Below are 14,092 nucleotides of genomic sequence, written 5' to 3' on the forward strand. Positions count from 1 at the left end.
GCTGGTGACAAACTGGCATTCGTGTTTGGGTTAGGAGTGATCCTGTACACAGATAAAAAAACGTTTCAATATACTTCTGATCAGTATTCACGCCTTGGTTTTTCTTCAAAGCTCCTGTGAACGTGTCAACAAATCTCTCTGTGGGGCCGTTTGACTTTGGATGGTATATTGTCGTTGTTAAATGTTAATTGGATAGGGCTTGGTAGAATGCTTCAAAGTTTTTGCTGGTAAATTGGGTGCCGTTGTCGCTGACAATAGTTTTAGGCACTCCAAAACGTCTAAAGAGAAGTCTTAGTGCATCTATATTACTCATCGTTGTCGAATGTTTACACTTAAACACTTCCGGCCATTTTCTGAAACTGTCGACAACCACAAAAAATAATGCCCGTCCAGCGGACCTGCGTAGTCAATATGTAACCGAGTCCACAGTGTATCTGTCTTCCGCCACGGTTGTATTTGTACTGGTGACGTATTTGCTGCTATCTAACACCCTTGACACACTCTTACAATATTTTCGATATTCCGGTCCATATTGAGCCAATACGTATATCCGCACAGTAAGGCCTTCATTACGGACATGCCTGGATGACCGCTATCGAAATTCTGCGAACAAATAGAAAAAGGTGAAATTTTTTAATCTTTCTTTGACTTTTCATTTAAGTGCACCTTTTTTCTCGTTTTTACAATAAATTCATTTGTTTCTGCTGCCTTATTGATGTCATCTAGAGTCACTGGTAACTCTCGAATTCTGTTGCACACGGGGAGTTCTTTTTTCTCTCTCAATGCAGCTATCACTGTGTTCTCTAAAGGTTCTGCACACTTTCGAATCAGTCTTGAAAGTCCATCTGCATGTCCGATATTTTTGGATGAAATTTACTCCATTTTAAAATTATAGCTCAACAGAATTATGCTCTATCGTTGAAGTCTGTTTGCAACGTGAGTGGGTATGCATTTTTAGAGCCGAAAATAGTCAACAAGAGCTTGTGGTCAGCCTACAATGCAAAAACCCTGTCATGAATAAATCTTTTAATTGTATAAATAATTGTTAAACTTTCTTTTTCAATTTGAGAATAGTTTCTTTCTGCTGGCAAAAGTGATCTGGATGCATTGGCTTCGTTGATCCGTCTTCAAGTCTATGGAGAAGTACTGCTTCTATTCCGTAGGTACTTGGATCTGACGCCACAATCAATTGATTTTCTGGATCAAGAGTGGCAGTGCTAAATCAGATAGTAGAAGCTTAATCTTTACAAATGCACTTTGGCACTCCTTTGACCAAACCCACTTTTGTCTTTTTTAAACAATTCGTTCAATGCTGTTCTCAACGTGTGCATTTTTTAGATATAAATAGCCTAATATTGTGCTAAACCAAAAAAGATCGTAACTGGGCAACATTTTTAGGTGTTGGAATCTTCTTAATCGCTTCTGTTCTCTGAGGATTTGGTCTTTTGACTTGGCTGTCAATGATTTGACCAGGATATTTTATCTGTTTTAAGAAAAATTCACATGTTTTGCTCTCAATTTTAAGCCAAATTTCTCAATTCTTTGAAAAACTGCTCAGATGTGCTCCTTATGTTCCTGCACATTTCTACTCTTTACAAAAACCTCATCCAAATATGCGATTGCAAAACCTTAATCGGCAAGCATTGTGTCCATTATTTGCTGAAATAACGCTGGAGCTACTTTCAAACAAAAAGCGAGCCTCTTGAGTCTAAAGAGTCCTAAATGGGTATTAATACACAAATATTTTGAACATTCTTCACTGAATTTTACCTGAAGGTAAGCCTCAGAGAAAATTTCCCTCAATTCAGCTTTGTAAAAATTTCTTCAGGGGATGGGAGTGGATAACTATGATCCATCAGACAGTCATAAAGGCCCGTAAAAAAATCGGCACATATCCGAATCTTCTTATTTTTCTTTTTAACATACACATTGGGGATTGCCCACTCAAAATAGTCTTTTTTTTCGATTACACCATTTTCCTTTAGTCTTTGCTGTTCAATTTCAATGTCTTCTTTTGAGGAAAAAGGCACGTTTCTTTTTGACTTAAAAACATGTTTTTCAAAATCCAATTTGGTCTTAGTACACATGCCTAACCGATCAGAAATCCCCCTGAAAAATTCACTTTTTAAGACAGTAAGAAAATTCTCATTTTGGTTGGAATTTTTCTTTTCAGATCCACTAACACTGTTACAACATAAATTTATTGGTAGGTCCCATGAATCGAAGAAAATGACCCAATCAATTCCGAAGAGGCAAGAATTTATACCTGGAACAACTAACACTTTTGAAGAAAGCTTTTCGATCCAACGGATACACAGCAATTAAACTCCCCCTTGAATTTTTATCTCTTGCCAGATACTCCTTTGGCAATTTTACACGTTTTTTTTTTTTTTAGTTTTTAGTTTTGGACACACAATTCTCTTCCAGGTTACTTTGTCGATAATCGAAATATCGCTACCTGTATTTTCGCTATGTGACCATTTATTTTGGTATTGACAAATTTTCATTCATTTCCTTGTCTCACTTCTTCTTTTGACAACACATTTTTTTTACACAGTGATCACCATTTATCAAGGCCCGGAAGCCACTCAGGGATAAGGGTTATCTTTAGACTTAAATTTTTGTCTTTGTTTAATTTGGTTAGTTCGGCACTGGAAAGCTCGTTGTCCGACTAAACCACATTTGGCACAAGATTGGTCTTTAAAAGAGCAACAGCTCCATCATTCAAAACTTTTTCCCTTTGTTCTTGAAAATGTTTTTTGTTTCACTATTTGGGCCTGGGATGTAACTTTTCCCTCTGTCCTTTTCATATTTATCAACTTCTGACATTCTTCTGTCACTTTTTGCAAGTTCATTTCTGGATCTTGCTCCATAATTGACAAAATTCTTGACGTCAAATCCTTGTCCTTTTGTGCTGGACAAATATGTAGCACTTAAACATGTCAACTGATAGATCTTTTAATTTAAAAATTACTTTACCTGCATATGTGACAATATCATCAGTTTCATTTTTCTTTTTCTTTTTTTTTGCATGTTTAAAACTTATATCTTATATGAAAAAGGAGGTCTCTTTCACCAAAGATAGAGTACAAAATTTCAACAGTTTCCGAAAAATAAATATTTTCCAGTTCATTTGGTAAAATCAAATTTTATAAATTTTGTATTTTCCTCCGTACACAATTTTTGAAGTAGGAGTATGATTTTTTTTCTTCGTCAAACCATTTTCCACATCTTTTTGTAAAGATCGTCTCGGACCTACAATGATAGGCGGGAAAATTGTCACTTCGTTCTGGGTTGTATTTGATATCAGCTAATGAGTTAGCTATGCCCTCTGCCGAAAAAATCTAGACGCACTATCATTAGATTTTTTGTGACAAAACAGTTTCACAAAATATGCAGTTTGATGTATAACAAGTGTTTCAAAACGCTCCTGCTGAACCAACATCTGTTTTTGGAAGTCAATTTGGGCAAATTACTGAGCGATAAAACTCTCAATTAAGGTTTTCGTCAACGCTGCTATTTGTTCCGAAGCCATTTTTTATTAAGTCAACGTACACACAAAATGTTATTCAAAAACATGGTGTTCACTTTCACAGATTTCATTACGAAAAAATTGTCAACGCTGAAAAATGTTCAGAAAAATTCACCGTACAAAATATCCACACTTTACAAATTTCAAGAGATTCTTTTCGTCTTTTCAAATACACATAAACTTCTTTTTTCAGTATTTTATTTATTAAAGAAAAAAGTTCCCACAGTACATTTTGTACGTTTTTATAGTATTAACCAAAAGAAAACACGTCCTGATCGCTTTTCAAAAACAAATTTGTAAAACGAGATGAAAATTGTTTGAATTTTCTCGTAAAGAAATTGTTTGAAATTCCTCGTAAAGAAAATTCAAACAATTTTCATGCGTTACGACCTCAACTTTTCCGAAGATCAAAGAAAAACAACGATGTTTAACTCGTCAATAAGAAAATAAAAATTCTTTTTACTTGCGCAAATTGGTGGCAGCCATCAGCCTTTCTCTTTCTATAAAGTTTTCTCTTTAACTGGATGTAAACTTTGAGAGAAAACAAGGTCGATAGCCATTAGTCGCGTGCTCTCATGTAACGAATGAATGCGTGAATGTAGGATTGACATGAAATTCTTAAAGATAAACTAAAATGACTGAAAATGGGCTGAAATGACTTAAATAAATAAAAAGTAAATGACTTAGAATGACTTTAATGAACTTAAGGATGAATTGAATGATCTTAAGAATGACTTGAATGCTTAAAAATAACTGGAATCCTTCAAAAACAACTTGAATGATCTGGAGAATGACTTGAATAGCTTTAAGACTGACTGGTTGCAAAGTGGGTGATCATTTTACATTAAATTAATACAGAAAAGTGATCCCCTAAAGTTACAAACATAAGTACAGCATGTAGTAAGAACTGATACTACACTTTGATCTTGGCCAAAAGGCCAAGAAAAAGGTATTTATTTGCTCCCCCACCGAGAAAATTGGGCACAAGGGTAATTTTTAATGTGAGGAGTGAAGGAGAAATGGGGACCAACTCCCCGAGGAGTAGGGCAACTGGATATTGACAATTGGTATGAAGGGTTGGTATTTATTTGCTCCCCCACCGAGCCAATTAGGTACAAAGCCGATTTTTAATGTGAGGAATGAAGGGGAAATGGGGACCAGCTCCCCGGGTAGTAGGGGGAGCTGGATAATGACAATTGGTATGAAGAGTTGCCCCTACATTGACCAAGGTCTTATATGTGGGGCTGCCCCCACATATGGTCTTTGTTTGCAGTATCTGCCGGAACAGATACTACACTTTGGTCTTGGCTAAAAGGTCAAGAAAAACTTAAAAAGCTAAGAACAGCATCTATTAACAACAGACCTTTGATCTTAACCAAAAAGGCCAAGCACAAAAGTGTTACGAACAGACCGACCGACGGACCGACGGAGTGACTTATAGAGTCGCTTCCACGCTACTAAAAATTTGCAAAATTATCGTGGACACTATGTGCCTTTTTATTTTAATAAATAAATTTACTGAGTTCGTATCTCATCTTTCTCGTCAATTGATATATACTGTGGTGCCAATAATATAGTGATAATCAAGAAACAGGGTTCTGTGAAGGAAATAAAGGAATAAATGTGTACTGTAGGTTTAAATAAAACAGGGAAGTTTATTTACGTATTTACAGAGCGACAATATGTAGTGTTTTTCATGTTCAGTGCAGGGGAGGGTCTCTTCTCGTATATCCGATGACCGGGTACACGATTCCTTATTTAAAATGGTCCGGTAGTGATTACATATCTCACCATAATAGTTTGTTTTTTTTGTAACTGCGTAATTTTTAGTTATTTTGTAACTGCGTAAGTTTTATTTATTTTTGTAACTGTGTAAGCTTTAATTATTTTTGTAACAGCATAATTGATAGTTATTTTTGTAACTGCATAATTGTTAGTTATTTTTGTAACTGCATAATTGTTAGTTATTCTTTTAACTGTGTAATTGTTAGTTATTTTTGTCTACCGCTCCAGTTGATATCTCACTCCTGATGCAATTCTCTACCTATATAAAAGACAGGTACGGCGAATGATGGAGTACTGTTGTCACATCTGGCCAAGAGCTGCTAGAAGCAGCTTATTCGGCCTTGACAGAGTTCAAAATAGACTTCGTAGCTTAATTGGTGATGCCCTTTTCTCTTCTCAGCCACCTCTTTCCCACAGAAGAGATGTTGCGAGCCTGTCTCTACTTTACCGTTATTTTTTATCGTCTGAGCTTCAATCTATGGTCCCCCCTCGTCAACTTTCACGAAAAATACTCGTCTAGCCAAAAGCACTATCAATAATTTCCCACGCTCTTTATTTGCGCCTAAACCTAAACGTAGATTCCATGAACAATGCTTCTTTCTTAAAACTGCACGCCTGTGGAACTCTCTTCTGTTTGCCTGCTTTCCAGCTGACTACAATTTGTCTTCAAGTCCAACGTAAACAAGTTCTTGATGAACCATCACCCTAAGTAATCAAATTTATAAAATTTCCACTTCTTATGTATACCAATTAATACTTATCCTCGAATCGCCTCTGGGCCCTTGATAAGTGGTGACTCTTTTGTAAAAAACAAGAATGCGTAAGTTTTAGTTATTTTTATAACAGCATAATTTTTAGTTGTTTTTTATTTTTTGTAACCGCGTAAGTTTTAGTTATTTTTTTGTAACTGTGTAAGTTTTAGTTATTTTTTGTAACTGTGTAAGTTTTAGTTATTTTTTGTAACCGCGTAAGTTTTAGTTATTTTTATAACAGCATAATTTTTAGTTGTTTTTTTATTTTTTGTAACTGCGTAAGTTTTAGTTATTTTTTGTAACTGTGTAAGTTTTAGTTATTTTTATAACAGCATAATTTTTAGTTGTTTTTTATTTTTTGTAACTGCGTAAGTTTTAGTTATTTTTTGTAACCGCGTAAGTTTTAGTTATTTTTATAACAGCATAATTTTTAGTTGTTTTTTATTTTTTGTAACTGCGTAAGTTTTAGTTATTTTTTGTAACTGCGTAAGTTTTAGTTATTTTTTGTAACTGTGTAAGTTTTAGTTATTTTTTGTAACTGTGTAAGTTTTAGTTATTTTTTGTAACTGTGAAAGTTTTAGTTATTTTTTGTAACTGTGAAAGTTTTAGTTATTTTTTGTAACTGTGAAAGTTTTAGTTATTTTTTTGTAACTGTGTAAGTTTTAGTTATTTTTTGTAACTGTGTAAGTTTTAGTTATTTTTTGTAACTGTGTAAGTTTTAGTCATTTTTTGTAACTGTGTACGTTTTAGTCATTTTTTGTAACTGTGTAAGTTTTAGTTATTTTTTTGTAACTGTGTAAGTTTTAGTTATTTTTTGTAACTGTGTAAGTTTTAGTTATTTTTATAACAGCATAATTTTTAGTTGTTTTTTATTTTTTGTAACTGCGTAAGTTTTAGTTATTTTTTGTAACTGTGTAAGTTTTAGTTATTTTTATAACAGCATAATTTTTAGTTGTTTTTTATTTTTTGTAACTGCGTAAGTTTTAGTTATTTTTTGTAACTGCGTAAGTTTTAGTTATTTTTTGTAACTGTGTAAGTTTTAGTTATTTTTTGTAACTGTGTAAGTTTTAGTTATTTTTTGTAACTGTGTACGTTTTAGTCATTTTTTGTAACTGTGTAAGTTTTAGTTATTTTTTTGTAACTGTGTAAGTTTTAGTTATTTTTTGTAACTGTGTAAGTTTTAGTTATTTTTATAACAGCATAATTTTTAGTTGTTTTTTATTTTTTGTAACTGCGTAAGTTTTAGTTATTTTTTGTAACTGCGTAAGTTTTAGTTATTTTTTGTAACTGCGTAAGTTTTAGTTATTTTTTGTAACCGCGTAAGTTTTAGTTATTTTTTTAACAGCATAATTTTTAGTTGTTTTTTATTTTTTGTAACTGCGTAAGTTTTAGTTATTTTTTGTAACTGCGTAAGTTTTAGTTATTTTTTGTAACTGTGTAAGTTTTAGTTATTTTTTGTAACTGTGTAAGTTTTAGTTATTTTTTGTAACTGTGAAAGTTTTAGTTATTTTTTGTAACTGTGAAAGTTTTAGTTATTTTTTGTAACTGTGTAAGTTTTAGTTATTTTTTGTAACTGTGTAAGTTTTAGTTATTTTTTTTAACTGTGTAAGTTTTAGTCATTTTTTGTAACTGTGTAAGTTTTAGTCATTTTTTGTAACTGTGTAAGTTTTAGTTATTTTTTTGTAACTGTGTAAGTTTTAGTTATTTTTTGTAACTGTGTAAGTTTTAGTTATTTTTTTGTAACTGTGAAAGTTTTAGTTATTTTTTGTAACTGTGTAAGTTTTAGTCATTTTTTGTAACTGTGTAAGTTTTAGTTATTTTTTGTAACCGCGTAAGTTTTAGTTCTTTTTGTAACTGTGTAGGGTTTGGTTTTTATGTTTTTTTATTCTGTTGAAATGCAAGAGAAGCAATTTTGGTGGATATTTTGCAAAATGAAATAAAACAAACAAATAGCGTCTATCCAAACATATCTACTTCCGGCTAAAAAGTAGTTATGACATTTGGTTTGTTTTTTATTATATTTTTCTTTATTTAATTGTTTTTACGAAAAAACGATTGCAAGTTGTTTTGCTTATTACACATAACTCTGAGTAAATTTAATGTTTATGATATATTTTTCGTCGTTTTCTTAGTCTATGTTTATCACCCTAGTTTGGGGGGGGAGGGGTCTCATAATTTTTATAATTTATTTTTCCCCCCAGAAACAGATTAAGGGCTATGTTTTTTTTTCTGAAAATGAATCCGCACTATTAAGAAACTAATTATGTCGCGTTGTATGGTGAACCAGAAGAGTGAGTGGTGTTTAATGTATAAGAAAGCGAGATAATATGTAGGTTAATTACTCGGGAAATGAAACCTAAATTGGATAGATAGATTTAAGAATAAGAACGATTACCATATGTGGGTTTTATGTCAATCTATTATAATAAAGTCCTATTCTTGTCTGTATAGTTGTTCGCTTGCTTTTTAGTTCACAATTCCATTAATATTTACAAAAGCTTGTCTGTTTGACAAATAAATTTTAAATTCTGAAAACGAACTTTATAACATTTTCATTACATCAGTAGTATAATTCTATTTATTTAATATGTAGGAAATCTACATTACAGATTTTATTTTCATATTAAATTAACGAAAATATATCTTAATAATTGCCTCTATATTTACGGTTTATAGAAACAGCATTTTAAAAATATTTCTATTTAGGAATATTATTTAAAGTTGATTTGTATACTTTATTTTTAAATTAATTTATTTACAATGATTTAATGAAGCTGTCACAACCTCCGTTTAAAAAATGGTAGTAAGCTTTATTTATTTAAAAGTTGCAAAATAATATATACTAGCAAAGATACCCACTCTTCCCGCGGACTTTGCTGTACGTTTGGTTACCTGTTTTTCAGTCACCCTTGCAGGAAGTGGATGTTGTAAGAGCAACTATTGCTTAAATAATTTTTTGCCTATGTTATCATGCAAAATTTCATCAGGATTGGCTGAGGGGATGGGGGTGTAGGAAGGTGATCTGATTTAAATTCACAAAAAGTTTGCCAATTCCATGGTGACAGCTTCAGGGACGGTGGATAACCCCAACTTGATGTGCACCTTCCCTGGGTGGAGGAGTTTATGAAGAGCCGCATCAAATATGACCTTAACCTTTGACCTTGACCTTGAAAATGGTGTGCACCATCCCTAGGTTGGAGACCATAATCATGTTAAGTTTGGTTATGATCGGTCTACTGGTGTGGGCTGTAGGAGAGTATATATACATAGGCTTTTACAATACAATTACCTTAATTTTTGACTTTTACTTTGGAAAATGGTTGCCACATCACTAGGTGGGAGACCATCATCATGCCAGGTTTGGTCATGATTGGTTCAGTAGTGTGGGCTGTAGGAGAGTTGTACACACACACACGCGCGCGCGCGCTACTACTTTATATATAATATACCTGGTTATAGGCATTCAATAATGATAACTAATAAATCTAACGAAGTTATTAAGAGTGTCAATAAAAGAAAAACAAGATATATTTTATTACTATATAGACAAATTTACATGGTCGCGACACTGGACATGCTAATGTTTCGGACAGATAGTCGGTTAAAATCACGAGTCCTTCTCAGGTGACTTAATAAACGGTTGTTTTTCGCGAAAGAAACCAGTTTTCAAATGAAGAAAAAGAAAATGTTTTATTTACTTAATATAAACTATTATAACATTTTGAAAGGTTATGTTTATCTATTCCAGGCATTAGAAAATAAGGACAGGAGAAGAAAAGAAAGAAGAAAAGGGAAAGAAGAAAGATTGGTTGGTTGGTTGGTTGGTTGGTTGGTTGGTTGGTTGGTTGGTTGGTTTTGTTTTACGGCATGTCAACCCTTTTCAGATTATTTAATGATGATGATGGTGATGATTTAATCATTCTCCAAAAATCAGCATTACATAATAGTTTATCGTGATTTTTGGAGCATGATTTAAAAAAAATTAAGCTATGTTTGGAATGAATGGTAGATCATGGAGCTTAATATATTTGGATGTTTTGTAAAATCTTTTTTATTTATAAAAAAATTCATCTCATAAATTTTCTGAATATATAGCAATAATTTGATTGTTTTTTTTATTTATAAGAAAATTACCTCATCAATTTTCTGAATATATAGCAATGATTTCATTGTTTTCTTATTTATAAAAAATTTACCTCATACATTTTCTGAATATATGGCAATAATTTGAGTTTTTATTTATAAAAAAATTTATCTCATAAATTTTCTGAATATATAGCAATAATTTGATTGTTTTTTTTATTAATAAAAAAATTTCCTCACACAATTTCTGAATACATAGCAATGATTTGATTGTTTTTTTATTTATAAAAAAATTTATCTCATAAATTTCCTGAATATATAGCAATAATTTGATTGTTTTTTTTTAATAAAAAATTTACCTCATCAATTTTCTGAATATATGGCAATAATTATATTTTTTTTATTCATAAAAAATTTTTATCTCATACATTTTCTGAATATATAGCAATAATTTGATTGTTTTTATAATTTATAAACATATTAACCTCATACATTTTCTGAATATATAGCAATAATTTCATTGGTTTTTTTTTATAAAAATATTTACCTCATCAATTTTCTGAATATATAGCAATAATTTGATTGTTTTTATTTATAAAAAAATTACGACATAAATTTTCTGAATATATAGCAATAATTAGATTGTTTTTTATTTACAAAAATATTTATCTTATAAATTTTCTGAATATATAGCAATAATTTCATTGTTTTTTTATTTATAATAAAATTTACCTCATCAATGTTCTGAATATATAGCAATAATTTGATTGTTTTTATTTATAAAAAAAATACGACATAAATTTTCTGAATATATAGCAATAATAAGATTGTTTTTTATTTACAAAAATATTTATCTTATAAATTTTCTTAATATATAGCAATAATTTGATTGTTTTTTATTTATAATAAAATTTACCTCATCAATTTTCTGTATATATAGCAATAATTTGATTGTTTTTATTTATAAAAAAATTACCACATAAATTTTCGTAATATATAGCAATAATTAGATTGTTTTTTATTTACAAAAATATTTATCTTATAAATTTTCTTAATATATAGCAATAATTTCATTGTTTTTTTTTATTTATAATAAAATTTACCTCATCAATGTTCTGAATATATAGCAATAATTTGATTGTTTTTTTATTTATAAAATATTTACCTCATCAATTTTCTGAATATATAGCAATAATTGGATTGTTTTTTATTTATAAAAAAATTTACATCATGCATTTTCTGAATCTATAGCAATAATTTGATTGTTTTTTTATTTATAAAAAATTTACCTCATCAATTTTCTGAATGTATAGCAATAATTTGATTGTTTTTTATTTATAAAAAATTTACCTCATATATTTTCTGAATATATAGCAATAATTTGATTGTTTTTTATTTATAAAAAAATTTACCTCATCAATTTTCTGAATATATAGCAATAATTAGATTGTTTTTTTTATTTATAAAAAAATTTACCTCATACATTTTCTGAATATATAGCAATAATTTGATTGGTTTAACTTAAATTTTTCCTTCAATATATATTTACGCCTCCACCCTTTTTCTCTATTTTATCTTTTGTTTTTTTTTTACTTCTCTTTTATTACGATGTCTTATGCCGTTTTAAATGATAAAATTTATTGTTTATAAACTGGTACATATATATATAATATGGAGAAAAAATGAGCGAATATATATTGTATATAAATTGAATTATTTTATATTTGATACGAAACAAAAAAACGAAAGTATTTCATTTTATGGATGAGTCTTTTCTTAATATATTCAAATAAACTACAAATTACAAAATGTGAACAAAATGGCTGAAGGTTTTTCTTTCGATTCCGGGCAACACCTAGAAATCTGTTAGTTTTAGTTATAGTATGTTTGCAGAAAATAACACTATTATCGGAATGATATTCGGTGATATTTTTATTTCTAACGTTGTGACATACATAACGAAAGGGTTTGTCCGTCTAAGGTTGTTTTAAATTTTCTCTTTTTATTTTCTTTTGTAAAAATGATATTTTTAGCTATATATTTATATCTCACACACATACACAGATATGTTCTTGTATATATATATATATATATATATATATATATATATATATATATATATATATATATATATATATATATATATAATTGCTTGCATTTTGTGTAATCTTATCCTCTACTTAAAGTAGGGCCCGACTCTTTTTTGGTGTTTTGTTCCAATCACTACTGACACAAGACAAAATGTAATGATTGTCCATTGAAATTAAACTTGTATAGAGAAAAACCACCTGGCAAGGTGGCATTAAAAAAAGGCCAGAGGTCGTAATTCTTTTTAGCAGAGGGAACTCATTGAGATTTTATTTGTTCATTGAATAGAAATTTTATGTATACGCATATGCATATATATATATATATATATATATATATATATATATATATATATATTGTTAGTAATTATTCACACCCATAATATTTAATTCATATTTTTATGATGCATTATGTCTTACACGTATTTCGTCATCAAACCTCTTATCATAAATATATGTATGATCCTCAGAAAAATAGTTGGAGAGGTTTACATATGTGTGTGTGTGTGTGTGTGTGTGTGTGTGTGTGTGTGTGTGTGTGTGTGTGTGTGTGTGTGTGTGTAGGGACTGGAGAGAGAGAGAAGTTGAGTACCATAAAAAAACATTTACAAAGCAAATTCTGGTTCCTAATAAATGAAAAAAAAATCAAACATTTCAGTTGATTATCCTACGATCTTTAGCAGTTTATCATATATATATATATATATATATATATTATTATTATTATTATTATTGTTGTTGTTGTTGTTGTTGTTGTTGTAGGTCAGCAGTTGTGAATGTCGAATACAGATGACTACCAGTTCTTTTGTTGTAATTAGAGACTGTAATAATGTCTAGTTTATGTGCAAATTCAGATTGGTGGGTGTGCATGTGAGTGTGTTTTTGTGTTTGTCTGCTTGTGTGCGTCTATCGACGAAAGAAAATAAAAACATATTGTTTATCTTGAGAAAATTAAATATAAGAATTTGTTATTTTCGTTTATAGTTTAACTTCTTCGATCAAATATATAGAAACACATTTTGTTATTTAAACACATTTCTCAGTATAAAAAGATTACTTGTCACAAAATTAACGTTAAAGTACAGCATCTTTTCAGGTACTATATTTAATATTCCGTATCCTCGATTACTAGAGGGAAAATCCTTCTGAACTTTGGTCCGGAGTAATGCTTTTTAGGGATACGGAGTTTTCCTCAAATTTCACCAAATATTGTGTTTAACTCTCACTACGTGTTGGGGGAACTAAATTGGAGCAACATAATAAATGGTAAAAGTGCAGAATAGCTACCAATCAAGATAGCAAAGTTGATAATAGTAAATGCCTTGTATAATCAACAAATAGTTGAATCGAGGGCAGAATTAGACGAAAGGTCGGGTTTTATGTGTGAAAAATTCATCAACCTTAATTCTTTTTTGAAAAGCAAAAAAAAAAAGCAAAAGAAAACAGGAAGAAAAATGTATAATCGACAAATATTTAAATTGAGGGTAAACAAACGGTCGGTTTTTAATGTAGGAATATGAATCTGCACTAAAAATAGGCACTTTAGCTTCGGGCAGGAAATTCCTCTAAATCTGCGACCGGAAGTTGAAAAAGTAATTCAAGAAGCAACGGAAAGGACGTATAGAAAAGAGTTTCAAGCAAATTCGCCAACAATACTTATAATTTGTATTGGATGTAAGATTAAATCAGATGGAACTGTTTACAATATTCATAAAGAAACGTTCTGGAAACTATTGATATCAGAGATCTACTGAAAGCATGAATCACTTAAGGAAACGTATCGCACAGGTCGGAACAGTTTAAAACTCTTTGCTAACTTGACTCTGCATTTCAAGTACTTTTTTCCGGTTTCC

At 30.2% G+C, this 14,092-nt stretch overlaps 1 long non-coding RNA gene and 1 pseudogene across 1 annotated transcript in view; both read right to left on the reverse strand.

Moving 5' to 3' along the window:
• Window positions 1–14,092, reverse strand: part of LOC145295861 (uncharacterized) — a 255,099-nt gene that overhangs the window by 115,070 nt on the left and 125,937 nt on the right. The window lies entirely within an intron of this gene.
• LOC145296457 (U2 spliceosomal RNA) lies at window positions 4,358–4,483 on the reverse strand (annotated as a pseudogene).

Source organism: Euprymna scolopes, chromosome 16 (genome assembly GCF_053919585.1).
Source record: "Euprymna scolopes isolate OS-2025 chromosome 16, ASM5391958v1, whole genome shotgun sequence".
Lineage (NCBI taxonomy): Eukaryota > Metazoa > Mollusca > Cephalopoda > Sepiida > Sepiolidae > Euprymna > Euprymna scolopes.